Source organism: Tamandua tetradactyla, chromosome 3 (genome assembly GCF_023851605.1).
Source record: "Tamandua tetradactyla isolate mTamTet1 chromosome 3, mTamTet1.pri, whole genome shotgun sequence".
Lineage (NCBI taxonomy): Eukaryota > Metazoa > Chordata > Mammalia > Pilosa > Myrmecophagidae > Tamandua > Tamandua tetradactyla.
In genome coordinates this window covers 120,921,593-120,946,469 of record NC_135329.1, presented here as the reverse complement: position 1 = coordinate 120,946,469, position 24,877 = coordinate 120,921,593, and the positions used below count along the sequence as shown (strand labels likewise).

Genomic DNA, 24,877 nt, shown 5'->3' with positions numbered 1-24,877 from the left:
AAATAACATCTTTAAGAGATCCTATTTACAATGAGTTCACACCACAGGAATGCTGTAAAGATTGAGAACATGTCTAAATTGGCATACATGATCCATTCTACAACAATGATTAAGAAAGAAAACAAGAACAAGTCTCTTGTATCTACTGGAAGGACCACTGTGCATGATGACCCTCATGGGGTCTTAGTCTTCAGGAAGTCATTCATTCTGCCATCAACCCAAAGTAAGGAAACATTGTTCTGACACTCTTCTTTGGGCTTTTGTATTTATTTTTAAATCACAGTCGCTGATGTTTTGCATTTATAGTTAAATTGTGGGATGCATATATATATGCACGCAGGTCAGGAGTGGGGAAGATGCAACATGAGTGTATTTGAAACAGGCTAAGAACTGTGGTCTTAATTTATTAATAGAGAGAATTATAGATGAGGTAGAAATGACGAGGAGAAAGAAGGTGTTGTATTGAAAATGTGGTTCGAACTTGTACATCTCTATACAGTCTGTAGTATCCTCTGAGACCTTATTTTCAGAAAAAAAAAGGAAATATTTGAAAATCAGTGTATTGCCTTCTCAGTTCATTTTAAATGCATCAAAAGGAATTCTGACCATGAAATCATTTATATTCTGTCAAAATGATAACTTCCCTTTTTTATTCTGATACACTTTTCATTATTATAAATAATTATATTCACACTTCTCAGATTATTTTCTTAGAAAAAAATTTTATAAGAATTCTTGGATGAAGGTTATTCACATTTATGTTGCATTCATTTGGAAAATAATGTTATATATTATTATTGGAACAAATTATGCTCCCATCTATGATGTGTAAGAAAATCCATTTCATACCACCCACACCAGCCTAAAAGGTCATGTAAAAAAATGTCGTCAATTTTTATTTGCATTTCTTCAATCACTAAAGAGGTCAACATTTTCCTTATACTTATTGGCTGTTAGTATATTTACTTTTGTGAATTGTCCATTTTTTCTTAGGTTTATAGTATCATCTTTAAAATACATAGCATACTGAATGCATTAAAAATCTATCAATTGATTCTTAGCCAGTGCACTTTATACCCCCCCCCACACACACACACACACAAATATTCAACAAATGGTGTTGCAATAACGGGATACTCACATGGAAAAAGGATGAAATGTGACCCCTGCCACACAGCATACAAAAAAAAAAAAAATTCCATCAAATTCCATCAAATGCCTCTTAGCCTCATACTAGCCATTTGAAATGGGTAAGGTAAATGCTATTGTTTTTATTTGAAAGTTAGAGAAGTTGTGCCTGCTTTCTCATAAGAATAAACTAATGGGAGAAGCAGTCACAGAATCCTGGTCTCATCTGCTCACTTTTGCTTTCTGCTTTGCTCTGCCTGCTCTCAGCCACCCTGGTTGACCAGAGCACCTGTTAGCAATAGTTTTAATTGAACATGAAGAGTATCCCATAAAAGAAGACAAGCTGATATGGGTGACTTCAAATAAAAAAAGCCCAATTCCTAGAGATGCAGTTCACTTGGCTGCTGTGAAGCATCAAAAGGGACATGAGACCAAAAAACAAAAAAAGAGAGGATGTGAGAAATAGACTCCTTCAAACTGCATTTGATAAATTGAGCATCCCCTTGGTCTGTGTTAATGCCTGCACTTTGTAATGTCATGTACAGCTACTCAAGTAAAATTACAAACTCAAATAAAGAAAAAAGAAATGAAAGAGTTTTAAGTCACGATTCACAACTTTGTCCATCTACAGTGGGAGAAATTTTATGTAAATGAAATGGGTAACTTAGAAAGCATTTAGAGTCTTAATTTCTAAATAATACAGACTACTTATGATTCCTAAAGTTTTATATATTTTGATAATCATATAGTGGAGGATGGATCTAAACTGAACTAAATTCAATCCCATTGAACAGATGTCCTTATTGTTGAAATTAAAAGGAGAGAAACAAACATTCAGAAATGAACAGATTTGTTTAGATTAAATTATGTTAGTTAATATAAAGTACTTCTGAAAATTTTCCTATTTACTAATTGTTCTTAAATATTTCCTTATATTAAAGTATAATAAATGGTCAGAGGAAGACCATGCTGTTTTTAAATTAATTTAAATAAACTCAAAAGCTATACAATATCATAGCATTATAGAGTTACTATTTTATATATGTACTAACAAGCAATAATCTTAAAGAAATTTCCTTTGGGAAAGAAAGAATAATGCCAGAAATAATTGTTAAATATAAAGTGGTTTCAGGAAAAGATTATTAACTCACAATTGCCCTACAGACATATATAAATACAGAGGAAGTCTGAATTCCATTGGGATTTTCATCACTTAGTCCATAGTGTTAGCAGAGAAATCTGAAATCTCCCCATTAGGCCTTCAGAATGGGGCTCAAAGGAAATGTAAACCAGATGAGGTCTGCTTTCTGAGACCCAGAGCTGAGGAAGTCAGTGAGGTCCCAGGCACAGGGGGAAGAGAGAACACACAGCCACACTCAGAGCAGCCTAAATTAGCCAAGCTTTGACACAGAGAGAAATGAGTGTTATTTACTCTGGCGACCACTTGGCTGATAGAAGGTATAAGGTCACCCAGCTGGTTGTGAAACTTAATTTACTATCTTCTAGATTCACATTGTATTTATTTGAGAAGGAAGAGTAGCCAGAGGCTCTTATTTATTTTGCTGGGGCTAAAGCTAAAGGAAGGTAAAGTGAATTTTTGAAGCATCTATTACCTGCTAAGTGCACATTACCTATTAGATTACAGGGCGGGCTCCAGCTTCAAGTCATTTTCCTGGCAAGTCCAATAAAGGTGAAATTTATTATAGATGAAGAGGGTGTCAATCTGTACTGTGTTTGCTCCTCTGAAGAGCTAACAATAAAGGAGGAAAAGGTGAATGTGATATAACGGAAAGAATATTTGTGGTGTTGAGCTTAAAAGTGTGTCTTTCTAAATGACAAAAATTAAAAAGAATCACTCATTAAGTTCTGTTGCAGGCACTGGTTTTTATATACTGGGGATGAAAAGATGAATAATATATACAGACCAGAAGCATTCTCCATCTGGTTGTGGAGCCTTTAAAAATAAAAAAGTTACACTACCGGGTGATGAATCCTATTTGAACAAGGTGAGTTATTGGGAATTGAATGTAGAAAGGTATGAAAGTGTAACCATTCTAGTTGCTAGCTGCCAGAATGCAATATACCAGAAATGGAATGGCTTTTAAAAGGAGAATTTAATAAGTTGCTAGTTTACAGTACTAAGGCCGAGAAAATGTCCCAATTAAAACAAGTCAATAGAAATATCTAATCAAAGGCATCCAGGGAAAGATACCTTGGTTCAAGAAGGCCACTGAAGCTCAGGGTTCCTCTCTCAAGCAGAAGGGCACATGGTGAACACAGTCAGAGTTTCTCTCTCATCTGGATAGGTACGTGGTGAACATAAGGGTTTCTCTTTCATCTGGAAGGACACATGGTGAGCATGATGTCATCTGCTAGCTTCTTCTCCTGGTTTCCTGTTTCACGAAGCTCCCCGGGAGGCATGTTCCTTTTTCATCTCCAAAGGTCACTGGCTGGTGAACTCTGCTTCTTGTGGCTATGTCATTCTTCTCTGCTCTCTCTGAATCTCTTTCATTCTCCAGAATGTTTCTTCTTTTATAGGACTCCACAAACTTATCAAGCCCCACCCAGATGGGTGGAGACATGTCATCACCTTATCCAGTTTAACAACCACTCTTGATTAAATCACATCTCCAGGGAGATGATCTGATTACAGATTCAAACATGCAGTATTGAATAAGGATTATTCTGCCTTTATGAAATGGGATTTAGATTAAAACATGGCTTTTCTAGGGGACTTGCATCCTTTGAAACCAGCACAGTGACCAACAGTTGCTTTGAAGAAGCAGGCTAGTCTGTCTTTGGGGAGAGTGGGAGATGAACTGTCATTTCTGAAGGCTGAGTTTTACCACCAAGAAAGATAGAAGAGCCCTTTTGCATTCTAAAGGTTTAAAGTCTACAGCACTTGCCAATAAAGCTTTAATTCCTATGGTAATAGAAAATGAACAGGATGAACAGTGGTATGGCGCTGGGCACCAGGGCTGAGCATACCCTGGCCTGCAGAAACTGGCACTTGAATGTAATGGTCCCATCCTTCTTGCCTGCGCAATGTGGAGAAGGCAGAATCTCAAATGAGGGCTGCCTGCACTAATGTCTGTAGAAGACTGTACAGGCAGGGCCTTGGAATAGGAGTGAAGTTTCCAGTGGCCATGCTAGCGGAAGAAATGATGGTACCAAAGGAGCCACTTATCCACTGCAGGGACTTGCTAACAAGGCAGAAGCCAAGGATAGCTCAGCTCACACTTTTGAATATGTTCCTTCCAAACACCCCAGAAGATATAAGAAGAATTTAATATAGTAATGAAACCCAGAAAAGCACCCACATGGTGTCTATCTGTGGCTCAGGCAGACATTAGACATGAGGAGTTGCAATTTCTTTTCAGTGTGATAAACATTACTTTCACAGGGTAATGTATTCAAATTTTAATATGGCAGGATATGAAAACTCAACTGTTGGTTGGAAAGAGGGACACCTAAGAGATGGCAACCCATTCCAGTACAGGTGTTGGAGTCACCAACAAGAGCACAACTCACACAGACTCTGATGGGAAGACATTTGCTCGCTTAGAGAAGTAACAGAGCAAGGCCAACTTCACTAGTGGGTATTGGTCCCCCATGGCCAGTGGTCCTATCTGCTGGCCTACCCTTGGGAGTTGTCTATGCATACCTCACTTGTGTGTGTGTGCAGCAAAAGAAGAACATGGTGCTGGAGGGGCTGTGCTTCCTCCCCATAAGGGACAGATATTCCACTAGAGTGTGAGCTGGGTATCCTAAAACACGTCTACCTTAATCAGACTGTCTCCAGTGCACATTTACATATGCTCAGGACAATGGGGGAAAGAATATGCCAGCAGTCCCTTTATCTAATAGGGGATTGTGTTATCGTGTTTTATCGCTCTGGACACATCTGAGCACAGGACCTATCTGTGGGTCCCAGAAAAAGGCAACAAGCTGCATTCAGATTCTCTACAACATCAACCCATGATTGGGGTCGAGCTCCAGAATGTCCATACCATTTTATTGTCCTCTGATCATGCTGGCTTCTCTGAGTAGTGACTTCAGGATTTTTCCAGAAATTGGAAGACTGCTGTGACAAACGTCTCAGACAGAACCTCCCTTTCGAGTCAGCTTGATGACTGAATAGCAGAGACTCCTGACAAGTATGTTACCTCCTGTGCTACATATCTGTCAAAGTGGCAGCAGTGAAGCTGGGCCTCATAACTCTTGGAAGATGTCCTGATATCTTGGAGGTGTTTGCTTCTTTGCTTTAGGAAGAGCAGTTTGCTTTGGGCAGAGAAGTCAACTCTCAGTTAAGTGAGAAACGTGCATCAGAGTGGTACTGAGCCGTGTAGAACTGACCTCGATGTGAGAATTCCTACTTTATCAACCTAATCCAGCTTTGTTTTTTAATAGAGACACAGACTATTAGCTTGATTCTACTTTTATGAATTTGCATTAACTAAGGGAGAAATTGAGGTTTAGTTGGCCGTATTGTCACTTAGCACTTGAGTGTCTAAGCTGAAAGTGTACATAACCAATAAGATCTGTGTTACTACTTTATTTGGGGGGGCAGATCTGTTTGAAGGAGAATGTAACAGTACAACTCTATTCCAGAAATCAAATGGACAACTGACCTTGAGAACACTTCCATCTCCATTAAATTTAGATTAAGTGTAAAACCTCCTGGGGTTTTATATACACAACTTAAATTCTATTAGAAGCTGTGTGTGTGCATGTGCGTGTTTGCGTGTAGGTGTGTAAGTGAAGAGAGTTCAAAGCTTCAATAATATTAGGATGGTGGGCAAAAAGGACAATTTTTAAAAGTAGTACTAGGTGAGGATTATTTACTTAATCTTCTGCCTGTGGCCAAATCTTTTGTTGTGAAAAGTTATTACTATTTTGTTCATAGCTGAGCAACTCTCAGTCCTTTATCTATGTTAACATCTCAACTTTATCCCTTTTATTTGCGAGGAACATTTCTGCTACAGAACTTATAACACTGAGAAACATTTAATGAGCTATTGGCAAACACTAAAGATAAAAAGAACTTTGATTGAATTTCAGAAGCTGCTTAAGATTCCTGTGTTCTCCAGATTGCAATGAATGTTTACATTGTTAATAAAATTCTATAAGCAGATGATAGGTACCAATTAAAAGCAATCACGAAGCACACCTTTTCTGTAATCACTGAAGTAGAATCTTTAAATGTAGGTTTGCAGAAAGTTACCTGGCATGAAATCTTTGTTCCTCAGCAGCTTCAGTAAATAGCCTGTGGGATTTCAATTCCAATGTGGGAAAGCCAGAGGAAATAGAAAATGACTTTTGGCGTTAACTGAAGCTTGGAGAGTCATCAGATGGGGCTCAAGCTGCTGAAACAGTCGATACCTGTCTTAGGGGAGGTTGTGCTGTGGCAACAAAGAGATCTGCATATAAATAGTTCACATGCAGAATTTTATTTCTTACCTAAAGTCTCAGCAGGTATTTCTGGTTAGAGGTTGGCTTTTGTCCAGGTAAAGTCAACAGGACCCAGGCACCTCCCATTTTATGTTTCCCTCATCATTTTCACCTTCAGCCCACAGCTTGCAGAACTTCTTCTTAAAGGATTTCACCTGGAAATGGTTCATATTATTTCTGCTCACATTCCACTGACTAGAATTTAATCATAGGGGCACACCCAACTTCATGGGGAGCTGGAAAATACAATTGTGCTGAGAGTCTAGAAAAAGAAGATAGGAATTAGATGAACAGCTAGGCGTTGCATAATACCCAAATATAATTCCTATGAGACAATTTATTTTGGAGAGAAATATTTGAAAAGGGTTTCCCTGTGGTTCTACCTAGGGTCTATTATATCCTGGCTTGAGACAGGCTGAATTTCCTGGGGAAGGGAATAAGTAACAAGACCTGTAAGTTGCCCAGGAAGATACCTTCGCTCAGATCCTCTCTGCCAGCCCAGCTCTTTCCATAGTCTCTTTCTCCTCAAGAGAGCAGTGAACTAATCCGCTTCTCTGGTGGATGCAATTTGCGTGTACACTGAGTGAATGTATATTTTTTGACAATATATTTTTACTTTATACAATTATGAATTTGTATTTGCATAAATATATACATATATGTGTATATATATGTTGTGTGCTTCTATGTGTGTATACAATATATTTCTACAATTCAATAAAGTGTAGAATAAGATAGGATTATAGATACCCTTTGAAATTTATTTTGAGTGGACATTTAGTAGATTACCCTTTATTTTAAACTCTTGAAAGGCATTTAGACCCTCCTTGGAAATATATTCTAATGTTCAGCAACATGAGCTTTTAAAATCTTCCTTATAAGTAGCTGGGTCTTATTTCATCATAGTTGTACCTATCTCTTTGAATTCATGAGACAGGTTTTTGCCCTAGTCGATTTGCAAACATGGATTTGCTAGGGGAGACAGCCCCAGCTAAGAATGTTGTGTAGGGGCTCTTGGTTAAGTTGGAAGGGTGAGGATGGATAGTGGGAGAGAGGAACCCTAGCCCTGCCCCATAAACTAGTGTCAGAGATCAGTGCAGGTGGGGGGCAGGTAGAAGGTCAAGCCATGGTATGCAAAAAGTACTCTAGAGCTGTGCAGCCATAGGTGACAATAATGAGGAAGAACTTTCTTTTTACTCTGGGCTCCATGTCATGATCATGATAGTGAAACCTCCAGGGCTGAGAGGTTATAGCTGTAGAAGTCCTGCTAGGCAGCAGCCTTAGTCCAGACACGTGCATCCTCATGGTCGGTACTGACATCGGGGGCTCCTGTGAGATGTCACCCTCAATTACCTTTAGTGGCAGGGGATATAATCAGTGAGGCAACTCAAAAGACTCTCAAAATTGAGTGGTTAATGCTTTGACTACAGGGCACTGGGAGTTCTGTGTGAAGAAGAGACACATGTTTATATCTGAGTTATGGCTTATAATGTGAACCCTCTGGGAATGCACAGGTTCAAAAGATCTATTTACACAAGTGACTTAGATCCTTCAGGCAATAATTTGACCATTTTCCTCTACAAATTAGCTTAGTGGAGATAGAGAACTAGTTGCTAAAATTTATTTTAAACTTTCATACATCTATAGACTTATTTGTGTCTTAGATTGCTCTTTTTCAGGATGTTTAACCCTAACCTCTTCAGTCTTTTCTCCTGAATCTTGTTTTCCCCAGCTTTATAAAAATGGTATTCTTTCCTTTTTAGAGGGAAAATTTAAAAAAAATGTAATTTAAGAGCTGATAATGTAATTGTATTTGAGTGACTGCTGTGCACTTAGGCATGCATTTATAATGTAGTTGAGTGCCTTTAAGTAAGCCTAGTCAGCTTAGTATTAGTTTAGATTGGAACTACCCTGCAGTAGGAATATACAAGCATTTTGCAGGGGAGGGATTGGGACTCATTGGTTGGGATTGAGGGGTAGAGTTGGGTTTCAGAAACTTTAGGAAACTGGAAACACAGGAAAGGAGAATAGTGAAAATTCCTCAGTGTGAGAGTGACTGGAAAATTACTATGGTTTTCTTTGCATCTCTGAATAAACAGTAAAAATTTAAATTGCTTTGAGTGGTAATTTGGAAAACTAAAGGAGAAGGAGCCACGTGTAGTGTTTGAGTCAAGAAAAAAGAGAGAATGATGAGTGAAAATGTGAAAGCCGTCGCTGATAATATATTGCCCTTCCAAGATCTCCAGATATATTGAGGTGATGGACTATCCCTCCCAGAGCTGCCAGATGAGCAATGAAATACAGGAAGCCGAATTAAATTTAGATTTCATGTAAACAATGAATAATATTTTTTAGTATAAGAATGCCCCAGGCAATATTTAGGACAATCCTGTATTTTATGTGGCAACTCTAACTCCTCTCCTGCACAAATTGGGTTTGAACCAATAGTTCTTTAAACCTTCAAGATTAAGGTGACCCTAGAAAGTTGAAGGGTTGGTGGGGACATGTTCTGATATCTGTCACACCTCCATTTCCAGTTCTTATTTAAATTGAAGAACCCAGGCAAGATTTCTTTGTCATTAAATTTCCTTTTTTTTGCTGACTACATAGAAAAACAATTGGCAGATTGAGAAAATATATCACCATATGGTCTTCTAGCCCACAGTTAGGAACCCCTGAACTGTAGGGAAATGGTGAAAGAAAAGTGTCATGTAAATGAGATTTGAAAATGATCCATGTCTTCTTTTGAAAAATATCTTAAAGTATTAGTTAAAATATGCCATTCCAAGTATACTTCATATGAAAACATAAGTACTTGGGTTAGAAAGGCTAAATGGTACCTGAAAGACCTTATACATATTAATAACTTTGAGGAAACAAATAGTCAAAAAATTCAAAGCCTCATTTCTCTAAACCTAGGAGAAATAAGTGGCATTATTTCTTCTTTGATACAAAGTTATTACTAAGAATGAACTCAGTCTGGCTTCCATATTCCCCACAATATACTCGACAGCTTTTTGCAGTTATCTGGGAAATAAAGAAATCACCAGTTATAGTTGGTGAGTAGAATTGGGTGTTGCTATCTTCCAAATGAGGTGACTGAGAGCGGGACAAGGAAGAGCGAACAGTGAGAGCCAAGCCTGAGTCTGTTATGAATTGCAGAGCTGAGGGCCCCAGAAGGGCTTCTTCCGGGGCAGTGCAGAGGGTCTGAGCTCCTTGATGGAGCACAAACGTCCTATTGGAAGGAGCAATTCAGATCACAAGCTGGGTAACATCCAGGGTCATGAACTCAGAGTTTAAAATATCTGCTTGTGACCCCACTAGCTAGCTAAGATTTCCTGCTGACCCTAGAAATTCAAAGGATTCTAAGTTGGCACAAGGGTTTACCTCCTCCTCACGTTCCAGATGTCCCACAAAGAGTTTTCAGGTTTTGAAACAGGTAGCAAACGCTCTGTGGTTTTGCTGTTGTTAATTAAGAGGCTGAGGTCAACACCCTCAGTAATAGGAATGGTCTAACTATACCCATAAATAATGCAATTCGATGTGAGCAAATATGAATCCACGGAGTTAGATAAATGATAACAGTTAAGAGGGATTAACAAAGTAAGAGCAGCTGTGTTATTGTTAAAGGAACTAGGCAGCTGGAATCCATAGGATCCCAGTCTGGGAAGTGGCCCAGTAGACTAAATTTTACAACTGATTGTTAAGTGTTAGGGAATACAAAAAACAGCAGCCAGCTCTACTGGAAAAAGAAAGCCACTTGTTTTACAATGAAAATAGAATCATCAAAAGTGAAATTCCAAACTTGGGGATTATGTTTTAGAAAGTATATCTGTTAAAGAATAAGTTTTTAAAGAGGGTGTAATCACAACTTATCCGAATATAAAATGAACATGTATCAAAGAGTATAATTAACACACTAATTGAGGGAAGAAATAAGATGCTACAGCCAGTTCAAGGGAAAATTCAAAGCACTGCATATATATGCAAATGAGCAGTGCTAGAAATGAATTTACAAATCAAAGGAAAAGTGGCTTTTAACAGAGGGGAAGGAGATGGTGAAGGAAAATCAATTGTCCTTCCACCTGGACAAAATTAACCTGCATGTCTATGGACAAGAATCTTTTGCATTGCTATTAGTTATCTACAAATTATAGAATTGTAGAATAGCTCGGTGACAACAAAAGGTACAAATACTATTGCTTTAGAGAATCTGGAATTAGAAATGGCTAGTTTCCCTTTGAAGATATCCAATAAGCTTGTTGGTCTATTTCAAAGACTTTCACAATTTATCCCAGTATATCCAACACTTGAAAATAGACTAGAAATATTACTATAAGACCTTCCAATGTCATACTAGAAGAATAGTTCTCAAAGTGTCGTCCCTGGACAAGCAGGATTACTATCATTTGGAACTTGTCAGAAATACCAATTCTGGGGCCTCACTCCAGACCTACTGATTCAGGAACTCTGGGGGTGGGGCCCAACAAGCTTTCCAGATGACTGTGATGCACACTTAAGTACAGGAACTACTGGTGGATCTAACATTGTCTACCTTACTATTTACTATTGATTAGGATCCAGACTCAGTAAACTTAGATATTATCTTGAAGACAACTGAAAAATTGCAAGTGATTTTTACTTTGGTAGAGATATAAATGATATCTGTCTCAGACAAGATAACAGTAAAGACTGTGATTTTATTGCCATTTGGACTTTAACCAGTTTTTCATCTTACTTAGCAATCTAACTATTTTAGTGTCCTAGCTGCTGAAACAAATACCATACCATGGGCCGGTTTGAACAGCGGGAATTTATTGGCTTTCAATTTTGAGGCTAGGAGAAGTCCCAAATCCAAGAATCAGCAAGACTCTGAATCTTTCGTCCCTTTCTTCCCTAAGACCATGGTATTTTGGAGCTGGATGCCTGTAATCCTCAGTCCTTCACTTTTCTGTCACATGGCAATGCACATGGCAGCATCTTCTTATTCTTCTGGGTTCTGTTAATTTCCTGGTTTTGAATGTTACCCATGGCTTCTTTCTCTGTGTCCAATTCCCTTTGCTTATAAGGACTTCAGCCCTCATTTAGTTTGAGCCCTCCTTAACTAGTAACAACTTCAAAGTTTCTATTTACAAATGGGTTCATATCCACAGAACCAAGGGCTTGGATCAGAACATGCTTTTTGTGGGGGATAAGATTCAATCCCCAACACGTAATGCATGTTTTCTTTCACTGACTATGTATAGAAGTTCCCCCATCCTCCTTTGAGTAAGTTTTGCCATCCTGTTTGTTTTCTGATTAATGACTTTTAAAAGAACTTTTTGAAAAATGCTCTCTAAATATTTGTCTGAGAATCATGTCTTTAACTTTCTGAAAATTAAGTTTTACCATAATGTAACTCAAATTGGTGGTGCTTTGACCTGCTAAAGGGAATTCAATGAAATTGAGGCAATGACTGGGGTCAGGTTGGTCAGGTTACATTTGGAAATTTTTTTCTTAACAGCACTGTACCACCAATCAGGTTTTACTACTTTCCCGTGTGGTATGTGAATATTATCTGGACCTTCCAAAACTACTTATTTATTTCTTCCTGCCCCACCTCCCAACACCTATCCTACCACTTTATAAGCACACACACCAAGTTATACTTTGTCTCCAAATAAGACTATGCCATTCCTCATACCTACTAGTTGAGAATATCCGTGATAAAGACATTAAGGATGAGAGAACAAATCTGAGTTAAATTTTAAAGATAAAATAAAAATTAGACCCTAAAGGACTTTTAATTATGCTCTGCTTTGAGCTTCACACAAATACTACAAGAGTGTGGATTAATTTTCACCTGCCTTTGGGGTAGCTTGGTGAAAAACATTGATAAGGGTATCCTCAGAAGACTTTCTGTCTTTGTCAGTTCTATGAAACCCTTGAGGGAAACACACATGGCATTTCAGGTAGCTTTCTAGTCTGGGGCCTCTGAGGATCTCTTCTATTATGTTTTTAAGTGGAGGAGACTTTCTACTAAATTACAGAATTTTCTAGTTGTTCAGATAATATTGGCCACTGACAGCTGTAGACATGTTTAAAAGGTAGAGCATAGGAACTGTGACAAAAAGTTCTGAAATGTGGGGTGGGACAAGACAAGCATTGGATGCATAGCATTATAACTACAAATGTTCTCTATAACGTGTTTTCCAACTCCCATTAGAATAGAAAATAGAGGATGGGACCCAGTTAAAGATAGAAGTATACAAAATCCCTATGTATCCACCTGCATTTATCTTGTGATCCGTTCAGCATGGACCCTCTGCTCTGGTTCTGTGGTCTCTACACCTTTAAGCACATTAAAACAGTCTCACCTGTAGATGGTGTTTTCACAGTGGTGTGTTTAACCAATTAGAATCTGAATGTCTTTAAGGGCCTGATGAAGACCTCATATGCCTGCTTTATCTAGCATGTGAGTTGTTTATATTCTACTAGACTGTGTTGATCTCTTTTTCATTCCCAGTTACAGATTCATGGTACACTGTTCTACGGTAAATATAAGAAGTGGTTGCTCACCATAGAGATGGTATTAACTCTTACAAGGAAAGAGAGGGTAAGAGAGAACATGTGGCGCAACCTTATAAAAAGTACAGATTTGGAATATGTGAAGAGGTCATCAAATCCTCTGCATACTTAAACCATTTCAGACACATGACATTATCTTGTATAATGATCCTCAAGTATATAATGCAAAGCTCTAGCAGATTAACTTGATTTAGTTTATGCAATATGTGCCCCAGTGGTAATAACATAGGCAATATGACTCAATGCACAAAATCCTTTCATCTCTGTGAACCATCCTGTAATGTAAACCAGAGTGGTTATTCCACTTTCCTCAGTCTCAGTGAAACCATAACATGCTATGTAAACATGGAAAAGGCCTCCTCAATGCATAGCTCTCTTAACAGCAATGAACTTCAAAGACATTTGTGGTATTCCATTCACAAGTATTTCTAATTTGGGGCAGATGCACCATATGCAAAACCATTCAGTCAGCTGTAATTGGTATTTATATTCTGAAGCTTTTGTGCTCAAGTACTGCTCTCTTCCTTTCCACAGTTGTAATTTGTTTAGAGAAAGCATCTTGGGGGTAGAGGGGGTGAGAGGTAGGGCACTGGCAGGCTGGATGTGTGTGGCCTTGAGTAATGTCTGCTTTGAATGAGAATACTAACTGGATTTGCATCACCAGAGAGAATGATCAAGGGAATTGATGTGCGTGTAAATTCCTTTGCCTGAAAATCAGAAAGGGGAAGAATGTTCAGAGATGCCCTGTAGGATGCCTTTTGTCTCTTAAAATGCATGAGTAGTAACTGCTTCTTTATGCTAGCAGAGTTCAGTGCCCTCCTTTTTCCCTCTATGTTACAAAGTACAATATTTTCTTTATTTGTCTAAATCAATTCACTCTGTATCAACAGTCCGTGAAACACAAAGGAGATGGTAGAGGCTAAACATCCTGGACTGAGAACCTCATTTCTTATCTTTGACATTTAATTACATTGAACATTTTCTTGTTTCTTCTCCCTTCTTATTTAACCAAATTCTATCAATTTATTTCTTAGAATTAACTCTTTCAACTGTTTCTTTCTGATCATGTCTGTGCTGGTTTGAAAGGGTATATGTCACCTAGAAAAGTCATGTTTTAATCTAAATCTCATTTCATAAAGGCAGAATAATCCCTATTCAATACTGTATGTTTGAAACTGTAATCAGATCATCTCCCTGGAGATGTGATTTAATCAAGAGTGGTTGTTAAGCTGGATTAGGTGACGACATGTCTCCACTCATATGGGTAGATCTTGATAAGTTTCTGGAGTCCTATAAAATGGAAACATTTTGGAGAATGGAAGAGATTCAGAGAGAGCAAAGCAGAATAACATAGCCACAAGAAGGAGAGTCCACCAGCCAGCAACCTATGGAGATGAAGAAGGAAAATGCCTCCTGGGGAGCTTCATGAAACAGGAAACCAAGAGAAGAAGCTAGCAGATGACGCTGTGTTCACCATGTGCCCTTCCAGATGAGAGAGGAACCCTGACTGTGTTCACCATGTGCCTTTCTAGATGAGAGAGAAACTCTGACTGTGTTCACCATGTGACATTCCACTTGAGAGAGAAACCCTGAACTTCATCAGCCTTCTTGAACCAAGGTATCTTTCCCTGGATGCCTTAGATTGGACATTTCTATAGACTTGAAAACCAGGTAACTACTTTTAACTTTCATTTTTTCTTCACTACAGGAACAGAAGATCTTCCTAAAACTTGAACTTGATCAAACTATTTTCCTTCTCAAACTTGGTCATGCCCTTTGATTAGCAAATGTCTACTGTAGACAAATGATAGTTCTACACTCTGGAGCATTGATCCCAATTTTTCTACTTTTATTTCTTATATTTTTCAAGTAATTTGTTTGCTCCCTCTGTCTTGAACACCCATGGAGTTTTTTGACCTTCAGTTTTTACTTAGTTGTTTTTGTATCCTCAACTGGATTTCCTGTTCCACTGCTTGTTGTCTACTAAACTCTTACTCCTCCTGGAAGCTCTGATCCAATGCCAGCTGATCTGTGAGGTCTTCCATGACCCTGCTGTGGCCCACTTATCACCTACATCTTACAAATTTCTGTAGTATCAATAGGCTTCATTCACTGTTGAGCATTGCCTTTTATTTACTCATGTTTTCATGTTATGTCTCCACTGTGGTCACAAGTCTCTAGAGAACATGTATTGTTTTATTCCTTTGCATGTTGCAGCAATCATAGCATAGTGTTAAAAATACATGATGATTAGTTGAAACAGGATGTATTTATTATCAAAGGAATAGAGTCTGATATCTGAAGAAATAAACCTGCTATTAATCCCATCATTCAGAAACGAAGACTTTAAACAAAGATTGTTTTCAGGGTCTAGGAGGAGCCTGATAAAGCTGATGATCCAGGTCCAGGTCAAGTGACTTCATTCGGTTGTATCTTCTGAACTGATGTCTGCAGTTAGCTGTATTGAATGTTTCCACTGAGAGACAAACAACTAAATGGTCCAATCATATTTAAATATACCAAACTCATTCAGAGTGTTGGCAGAATTTACTTCCTTGCAGCTGTATGATTGAGGACCTCAATTTTTTGCTGATTGTTGGCTGGAGGCTGGTCTCAAGTCCTAGAGGTAGCCCACAGATTCTTGCCACAAGGGCTTTTCCAACCTACAGGCTTCTTCAAGGCAAGCAACAGAGAGTCTCTCCCTTTCCCCCCTACCTCATTTTAAGATAAAGTTTTATATGTTGTAATGTAATCATGGAAGTGACAGTCCATCACCTTTCCCATATTCTATCGGCTAGAAGCAAGTCATAGTTTCCATACACACTCAAGGGGAGAAGACTAAACAGGGTGTAGCCTCAGGGAGTAGAGGTCATAGGAGTCATCTTCAAATTTTTGCTACCATCACAGGGATATGATTTGAAAAAGATATAATTCTATAATATATATCACATTAAAACAGCCTTCCAGAGAATTAAAAAAGTATTTGCAAAGCCCATTGAAGGACTGAGGAAAAGTGTGAAAATATTAAACTTCCCTACCTGGGGAATTCCAGGTATTTTTGTAAGCACTGGGGACTACCAATTAATAGGTCTTGATCTTGGGGCTTGCCCTCATGAAACTTATAATGAAGAAGCTAAGCCTACTTATAAATATGCCTGAGTCACCACCAGAAAACCTCTTTCATTGCTCAGATGTAGCATCTCTGTCGAAGTCAACTTGGCAGAAAAACTCACTGCACTCCCCACTAGGGGGGACGTGCCCCCCAGGGCTGTAAATCTCCCTGGCAATGTGGAGCATTATTCCTGGGAATGAGCCTGAACCTGGCATTGTTGGATTAAGAAAGACTTCTTGACCAAAAGGGAGAAGAGAAATGAAACAAAATAAAGTTTCAGTGGCTGAGAGATTTCAAATAGAGTTGAGAGGTCATTCTGGAGGTTATTTTTATGCATTATATAGATATCCCCTTTTTAGTGCTATTAATATATTTTTGTGTATTAGCATATAGCTAGAAAGATATACCTGAAAGTGTTGAACTATAATCCAGTAGCTTTGATGCTTAAAGATGATTGTATAACTATATACCTTTCATGATGTGATCATGTGATTGTGAAAACCTTGTGACTGATACCCCCTTTATCCAGTGTATAGACAAATGAGTAAATATAAGGACAAAAATAGATTAATAACAGGGGATGATGAAGAGTATGGGATATTTTGGGTGTTCTTTTTTACTTCTAGTTTTTATTCTTATTTTTATTTTTTATTTCTTGGAACAATGAGAATGTTCAAGAATTGTGGTGATTAATGCACAGATTTATGATGATACTGTGAACAACTGACTGTGCACTTTGGATGAATCTAGGACATATGAATATGTCTTAGGAAAATTGCACTAAAAACAGCCTTCCTAGGATATACAAATGGCCCATAAGCACATGAAAAGATGCTTAACATCATTAGCCGTCAGGGAAATGCAAATCAAAACCACAATGAGGTACCACTCCCTGCCTACAAGGATATCTATTATTAAGAAAAATACATGGAAAATAACCAGTGTTGGTGAGGATGAGAAGGATGGGAAACCAGAGCATGGCTGGTGGGAATGTGAAATTGTGCAGCCACTGGGGAAAGCAGCGTTGCAGTTCCTCCAAAAGTTAACATGGAGTTACCATATGACCCACAAGTCCACTCCTTTATATATGCGCCAAAGAGTTGAAAACTAGTACTCCAAAGTATATATGTCCATCAATGTTCACAGCAGCATTATTCACAATAGGTAAAAGATGGAAACAGTCCAAGTGTTTATCAACGGTTGAATGAATGAACAATATGTGATACAAATGGAATGCTATCTAGCCATAAGAAGGAGTAAGGTTCTGTAATATGCTGAAACGTGGGTGGACCTTGAAAACATTACGTTAAGTGAAATAAGTAAGGCACATAAAGTCAAACACTGTGTAATTTCACTAATGTGAAATGTGGGGCACAGGAGAAAGGATAGTTGCTTCTTGGTGGAATTAAAAGTATATACTTAAAAAAAAACACCCAAAACACTCTCTCATCATTTACAACTTCCCCAAAGCAATAATTTTAAACCAATTTATTTATTCTTTTTGTTATACCTCTGTATATCCAAATAACATGCCTATGTTTTTAAATTGTGAAATACACCGTAAATACAAAAAGCAATAAATTTCAAAGTACATTGGAACAAGTAGTTACAGAACAAACTTCAGAGTTTGGTATGGATTACAGTTCCACAATTTTAGTTTTTTTCTTCTAGCTGCTCCAAGACTCTTGAGACTTAAGAAATATCAATATAATGATTCAGCAGTCACACTCATTTGTTAAATCCTATCTTCTCTGTTATAACTCCTCCTTCTCCTTTGATCTTTGTACCAGTTTGAAGTTGTCATGAATGCCAGAAAAGTCCTTTCTTTTTCCTATTGAAACATGTGGGGGCAGCCATTCTTTTAATCCTGATTCAATATTGTAGGGTGGAAACTTTTGTTTAGATTATGTCTATGGAGATCTGACTCACACAATTGTGGGTGGGACCTTTTGATTAGATGGAGATGTGACTCCACCCATTCAAGGTGGATCTTGATTAGTTTACTGGAGTCCTTTAAAGAGGAAACATTTTGGAGAAAACTTAGGTGCTGATGCTTGGAGAAGAGTTGCTTCAGAGCTGACAGAGACACAGGTGTTTGGAGGTGCTTGGGGTGCTAATAAAGAGAGCAGATGCCTAGACATGGGCAGAGCCCAGCAGACATTGTCATGTGCCTTCCCATGAGATGCTAAGCAAGCCAGAACTTAGAGAGAACCAACGGAAGCCAAGAGATGAAACCCAGCCCTGGAAAAGCAAAGTGAGGGAGCTCCACAGGAACAGAAGCTGAAAGCAACAAAGCCCAGGAGCAAGGGACCAGCAGAAGCCAGCCATGTGCTTTCCCAGCTGTCAGAGGTGTCTGGACAGCATGAACTTTTCTTGAGTGAAGGTAACCTCTTGTTGGTACCTTAATTTGGACATTTTCTCAGCCTTAGAACTGTAAACTTGCAACCTAATAAATACCCCTTTTAAAAGCCATTCCATTTCTGGTATATTGCATTCTGACAGCTTTAACAAACCAAAACAATCTTTCTTCCAATATTTAGGGGTATTTGGACTGTACCTATTCTAATTTTTTCATGTTGGAAAGGGCTAACGATAATATAGGATAGGGGGATGGAACTAGTTGATGGTCTAGAGAGGGTGGCCTCTCTGTGTTTCAGGACTTATCCGTCCTAGGAACCCATCTTGGGATTGTAGTTTTCTGGAAAGTAATCAAAACACATGGAACTTTTGTAGACTCTCAGAGGATATATCTGGGCATTACATTAAGCAATAAAGAATTGCTTAATGTATATAGGCAAGCCTGTACGTGCCTATATTTTTATTTCTGGGTTTTTATATTTTATACATTACTTTTGCTTAATGTCTTCTTACGTAGAGAAGGAAAATCTTATTCTCTTCCTCCATAGTCATCATACTCTCTTCTTCTCACCTGCCAATCTTTCCAATATAGTTATAGCAAGTTTGGTTGGATCAATATTCAATATTTATGACTGTGTAAATACTATCCATAGCTGGGTTTTGTAGTGTAATTTTCCTTTCCTCTGTACCTTTGTTTGTTTCTTTCTTTTTTTTAAGTGTGTTAAGTAAAATAAAATGACTGTCTGCATTGGGCATTGCTGGATGGGAGGAAACTCTTCCTGGGAAAGGATTTTCCAGAGGACAAAAACAATTGACTTACAGGGGCTTTCTGAGAAAATGGAGCAATGGACTGTATCATACAGAATTGTAGGTTAGCAACTCCACGTGATAAAACAGTTTTTGTCCAGAAGAGATAGCTTATCAGAATGGACAAGCTTACCATGCTAATCAGTATATATCTGCATACGTGATTGCATTCAGCCAGCTGTCCCAGTTGTCACCCTCCGATTTGGTGACATCCTGAAGGAAGATTCCGCCACCTAATTGGTTCTGCAGCTTCATAAGTTTCTCAACATGCTCTCTTTTTTCATGAAATTGGTAAAAAAAACATTCACAAATTTCTTAAAAGCCACATTTTCATGGTCAAAGGAGTAACACGTAAGAGGCTTAGAGCTTCATGTCCATGTGGTATTGATGGTGGCTGCTGTGTCCTTGTTCTTTCTGGTGCTCCTGTGTCAGGGACGTGGTCCTCAAGGTGGGTGGCTGAGAAGCCACGTTGGCAGAGCTTTGAGAGGTCCTAGGACACTAGGAGGAGGGGGGTCAGGGCTGACTTCTAGTGGTTGGCTGAGGGAGGCGAGTGCCAGGTTCTGCTCAAGCACAATTGAAGTGCGAAATCACAGGATTCTCTATGAAAGCCTCTGGCCTTTACCTTTACTAAGAATAGGACTAATATTAGCAATGTTTGTTTCTCCAGGAATGTTATTCTCCTTGCATATTCTTTGCTTCCTCCAAGTTAATTTGTTTATCTGGCCTCTGATTTTCATGATTTTGAGACATTCCTCATTTGTCTGGTGACCCTTAACTGACTGCTCACATCCAAGAACTATTCATCAAGAAGTAATTGGAAGTTCTGTGTTCAAGGTGATGCCTCTGGACCATGATCTGAAAGACTGGGTTTTTATTTTTGTTTTGTGCTTTGCTCACAGATGTCTGTCTCTTCTCTTGAGCTATTTAGACTCCCCAGAAAAGAAAATTCCAGTCTCTTGACTATAGAACATTAGCCTGTATGTTTGCATTCTCAGAACCAAGTAAGTGAAAAAGGCTGGAGGTCTCAACATTCTATCAGCAAAAGCTTTATTCACTAAAGTACTCTTACTTTCATTGTGCATCCAGTTCCCTCTGCCAGAGACACTCTGACCCTCTACAGAGTCAGCTGGGAATGTGGGTAGAAAGGCAGTTGCCAGACTATACGCAGTGTGAGTGGGGCTCTAGGAACTAGTTCTCTTGTCAATTTCACTGTCACCCCCACTCCCAGCACTTCCTGAGACACCTAGTGCTACCAATCTGTGACCTTCTGAGGGCTTTCTGGTGCTCCTCAGTTTGCCTCCTGCCAGCTTTGGTCTGCTAAGTCATTTACTACCCATCCATTTGCTTTCTAATTTATCAACTTTTCTCACTGTTGTTTGTTTTTCTCTTCCTTCTTGTGGTTTATACCACTCCTTCATCACCATCATAATTATGTGCCATTTTCATGAGTTTCCAGAAGGAGTGGAAGTAAATGCAAGTATTCAACCCACCATGTTTAACTAGATGGCTGAACTATGTGGTTCCAACCTCTTGACTGTTTGGTAAGCTTTTTATTGATGCATAGTATTCCATTAAAATGAACATAATGCATGTTGTTTCTTGTAAGAGCAAAATGATCAATTTTGTTGTGGTGGTTCACAAAGAGGAGAGAGGCATTTGTCTCACTTAGGATGTATCCTTGAAAGAATAAGAGGCTTGATAAGAGGAAGAGAAACTCGACCTTTTGATTTTATGCCACAAGATTATGGGCTTTATGACCATTTAGAACTTATATACATACCTCCAAAATTAACACAGAAGCTTCTTATGAGGTATACAGGAGATAATCCCAAGGGGAATCCTGCTGTCTCGCAAAGAGATTTTAAAAAGTGTAATTTCTACTTTCCTGTATAAATTTGAGTGAAGTTCTATTCTATTCAAATTTTATAGACACTTTTGTGCTACTTTCCATGCATGGAATCTGCTAATGCTTATCTAATAATAAATTGCATTCTCTCTCTCTTTTCTATATAACTTGTTTGTTGGCAGGGTTGTTTTATTTCTCCAATATTATCCATTCACCAGATAATGTGGACAAATGATGGATTTTTGGGTTGTTTCTACTGTTGGTTATTATGAAGAGTGCTACTGTGAACATTTGTATGCAAATCTTTATGTGAACATATATTTTCATCTCTCTTGAGAAAGTATCTAGAGGTGGAATTCCTAGGTCATATGGTAAATTTATGTTTAACTGTATATGATACTGTTTTCCAAAATGGTTGCACATTAGCAACAAATGAGTGTTTCTTCTCTCCATCCCCTTTCATGTTTCTTTCCATTTTTATTGTCACTCAGAGAAATAATAGAGCAAAAGCTATCTTAAATTTAAGCATGAATTTGAGCCTAAATATAAGGCTTCCATGAGTCTCAAATGTTCTGGAATGTGGTAGCCATGTCGTAAGGTACTTGGCCTCACAGGAATTATTCACTTTGGGAACATCTTCATAATCACTTAAGCACAAATGGACTAATACCTGTTTTTTTTTCTTTTTTTTTTTTTTTTTTTTGCATTAGCAGGCACCAGGAATTGAACCGAGGTCTCTGGCATGGCAGGCAAGAACTCTGACTGCTGAGCCACTGTGGCCCACCCCTAATACCTCTTTTATATTATGGATAAAAAATACACAAGAGCATTCTACAGCATATTGTTTGGAAGTAAGTACAAATGATTAATTCAAACACAGGTAAGTAAACAACTCAGATTGGAAAATAGTTTACATATCTGAAAGAAAACACCACGTTACTAATTAAAGTGCTTATTGTTAGAAACTAGCACAATTTTTTTGATAAATTGGATATATATATTCAATTTTTTATTCATAAAGTGAAAGATTTTTATCTATTTCCAAATTTGACACCTGCTAACATGCTCTTTTTTTTATCCGGGGCATAAGTGATTATGTCAAATGTCTGAACACCAGACACAAGCACATTTTTTCCCTTTCCAAGTCTTGGGCTAAGCTCTTTATGTTGTATAAAATATCTTTCTGGAGTGTGCATTGATGGTGCTTTTATCATAATTATGATTATTATCATCTACTCTCATCATTTGGGACCCTACATTTTATTGTTATATGAGAGGAATCACTTTAAGTCACATGGTCTTTTAAAAGACAAGAAATTGAAAAAATAAGTTGAGACTTCCACCTGGGCTGAACTTTGACTTGAATAAGGTTGCAGATGTTTCAGGCATTGCCAATCTCAGTGTGAGACAAGATATTTCTTACTTGTAAAATTGTTTCTTTAGAATGTCATTTAATAAAAAAATGAGAGATAATTAATAGTTCATATAAAAAGATGAAGGGCTAAATTCTAATCACCATTGTGAGTTCATTGTGTTTGTTCAAGTGCATTTGTAAAACTATAACCCTAGTAAAAAATAATCGATCTGTAAGCCAACCAATGTGTCCAGTTCTTTTCTCATAGATGGAGATGGTCTTAATTGCTGCTATTAGCCTTTCATAATGAAGAGTCAACTCACTACCTGGTATAATTTAAATATGTAAATACTTAATAAAAGTTTGAACCTTGATGATGCTAAGGCCAACTAGGAATATGTTTATGCAATTTAAAAGTTCCTTTAGCAGATCTATCAACTAATCTTATGGGCTTTGCATTATTGACTGATTGACTGATGAATGATACTGAAGTGAAACAAATATTTAGCTCTTATGTGTTGAGGGGAATTCAGAAACTAAGAGGTCTAATGGAATATTTGAAAAGAAATTAACCTTGAGAAACCATAAGCTTTTCAATTTCAATCAATCCCTCAAAAGGTAACTCATGGATTTATTCTAAAATATATTTGTATTTCACATTTTTATTTTTATTATTAAATACTTGCAGTGACTTATGCAGAAAATAATGTAACAGTCATCCATGATTCCACTATCCAGACCTAAAGTATACAATATTTTACTATAATTTTCTATTTGTTTTTTTTTTTTTTTTTTGCATGGGCAAGCACCGGGAAACAAACTTGGGTCTCCAGCATGACAGGCGAGAACTCTGCCACTGCATCACTATTGCCTGCCCAGATCATTTATTTTTGTAAAATAAAATTGAGAAAACTAAAGCCATTCCCCCCCTGACGTCATTTGAATTATTTGCCTCTTCAACCGCCCTGAAATTCATGGAAAACATTCCCACACAGGTTTTTTAAATTTTACTGCATTTAAAGTATTATTTTGAGTATTTGGAATATTGTTTTAAGTACTTAAAATGTTTATATATTGCACAACATGATAATAGTCTTAAGCAATTTGCTTTTTTATTCAACATTATTATGCTTTTGAGATTCACCCACATTTATAGATACACAGAATCAATTTTACATGCTGCTGCTCCCTTCTTCCTACTCTACTTGCCCCCAAAGCAAACTGCTTGTCATAACTGCCCCCACCATCCCACCCAGTCCATGCACTTTCTCATCTTCTTGCATTCACTGGGGCTATGTCCCCTCCCAGAATACTTCCCTATTCTTGCTCATCTCTGACTTAAAAAAAAAAATTATGTGCTGAATAAAATTTCATTGTAGGCATAAACCAAAATTATGATCCAAATTACTACTATTGGAAAATTAATTTCTTTCTGATACTTTAGTATTACAAACAGTGATGCAATAGAAATACTTGTTCATGTCTCTTTGATCATATGTGCGAGAGTTTCTCTGGGGCATAGGTTCTCAACTGGAGTCAATTTTGGCCCCCAAAGGACATTTGGCAATGTGTGGTGACATTTATGGTTGTCACATTGGGAGAGGGGGTGTTACTGGTATCTGGTGGGTAGAGGCCAGGGGTGCTGCTGAGCATCCTAAAATGCACAGGAAAGCCTCCACAAGGGATTATTTACCTTCCCTTGAGTATATAAAGGTAGGAGTTCCTCCCAAATTATTCTAAAATTCCTATCTAGTTCCAGTTTATATCCCCACAAGGTTTTATGCAGAATTTGATAAGCATTCCCCAAAATATTTTTTCAAGTCTTGTCTAGGACTATAAATGGATCTAAAGCACACTGCTCATGGCTCGAGTTGATAAATATTGAAGATGTAAGGGAGGAGGCAATAATTATTTTCAAACAGTATGTTTTTCAGTAAAGCATTTTCCTTAGGCTGATTTGGGTAATGCCATTTGGCCCAGATGGTGACAAGTTTTGTTCTTCTTAAAGTACCCACCTGGACTTGGATATGACACATGTAGTATTTCTTGCTACCTCCTGCTTACAATACCTTTAATTTACTTTGTAATATTTCAGCATACACTGGTGAAATAATATATATTTTATATATATTGTAGCTTCAACTGTAGGGGTCATCAGTGGTATTAAATAACAATCCAGACTCTAGCTAGCATTATTTCAGAAAGTACCTCAGAAATTAATTTTCTAACTTCTTTAGCTATCCATATCTTAACT

The 24,877-nt window shown here is 37.8% G+C and overlaps 1 long non-coding RNA gene across 2 annotated transcripts in view; it reads left to right on the top strand.

The window, feature by feature from the left end:
* LOC143676320 (uncharacterized) overlaps positions 1-23,541 on the top strand; it is a 39,142-nt gene extending 15,601 nt beyond the window's left edge. The window contains exons 3-4 of one of the 2 annotated variants that reach the window (XR_013172001.1): positions 21,980-22,120; positions 23,430-23,541. This is a non-coding gene — a long non-coding RNA (uncharacterized LOC143676320). Of the gene's footprint in view, positions 1-21,979; positions 22,150-23,429 lie in introns of both variants that reach the window. The other variant, XR_013172000.1, reaches the window with a different exon arrangement.
* The last annotated feature ends 1,336 nt before the right edge of the window (positions 23,542-24,877 follow it).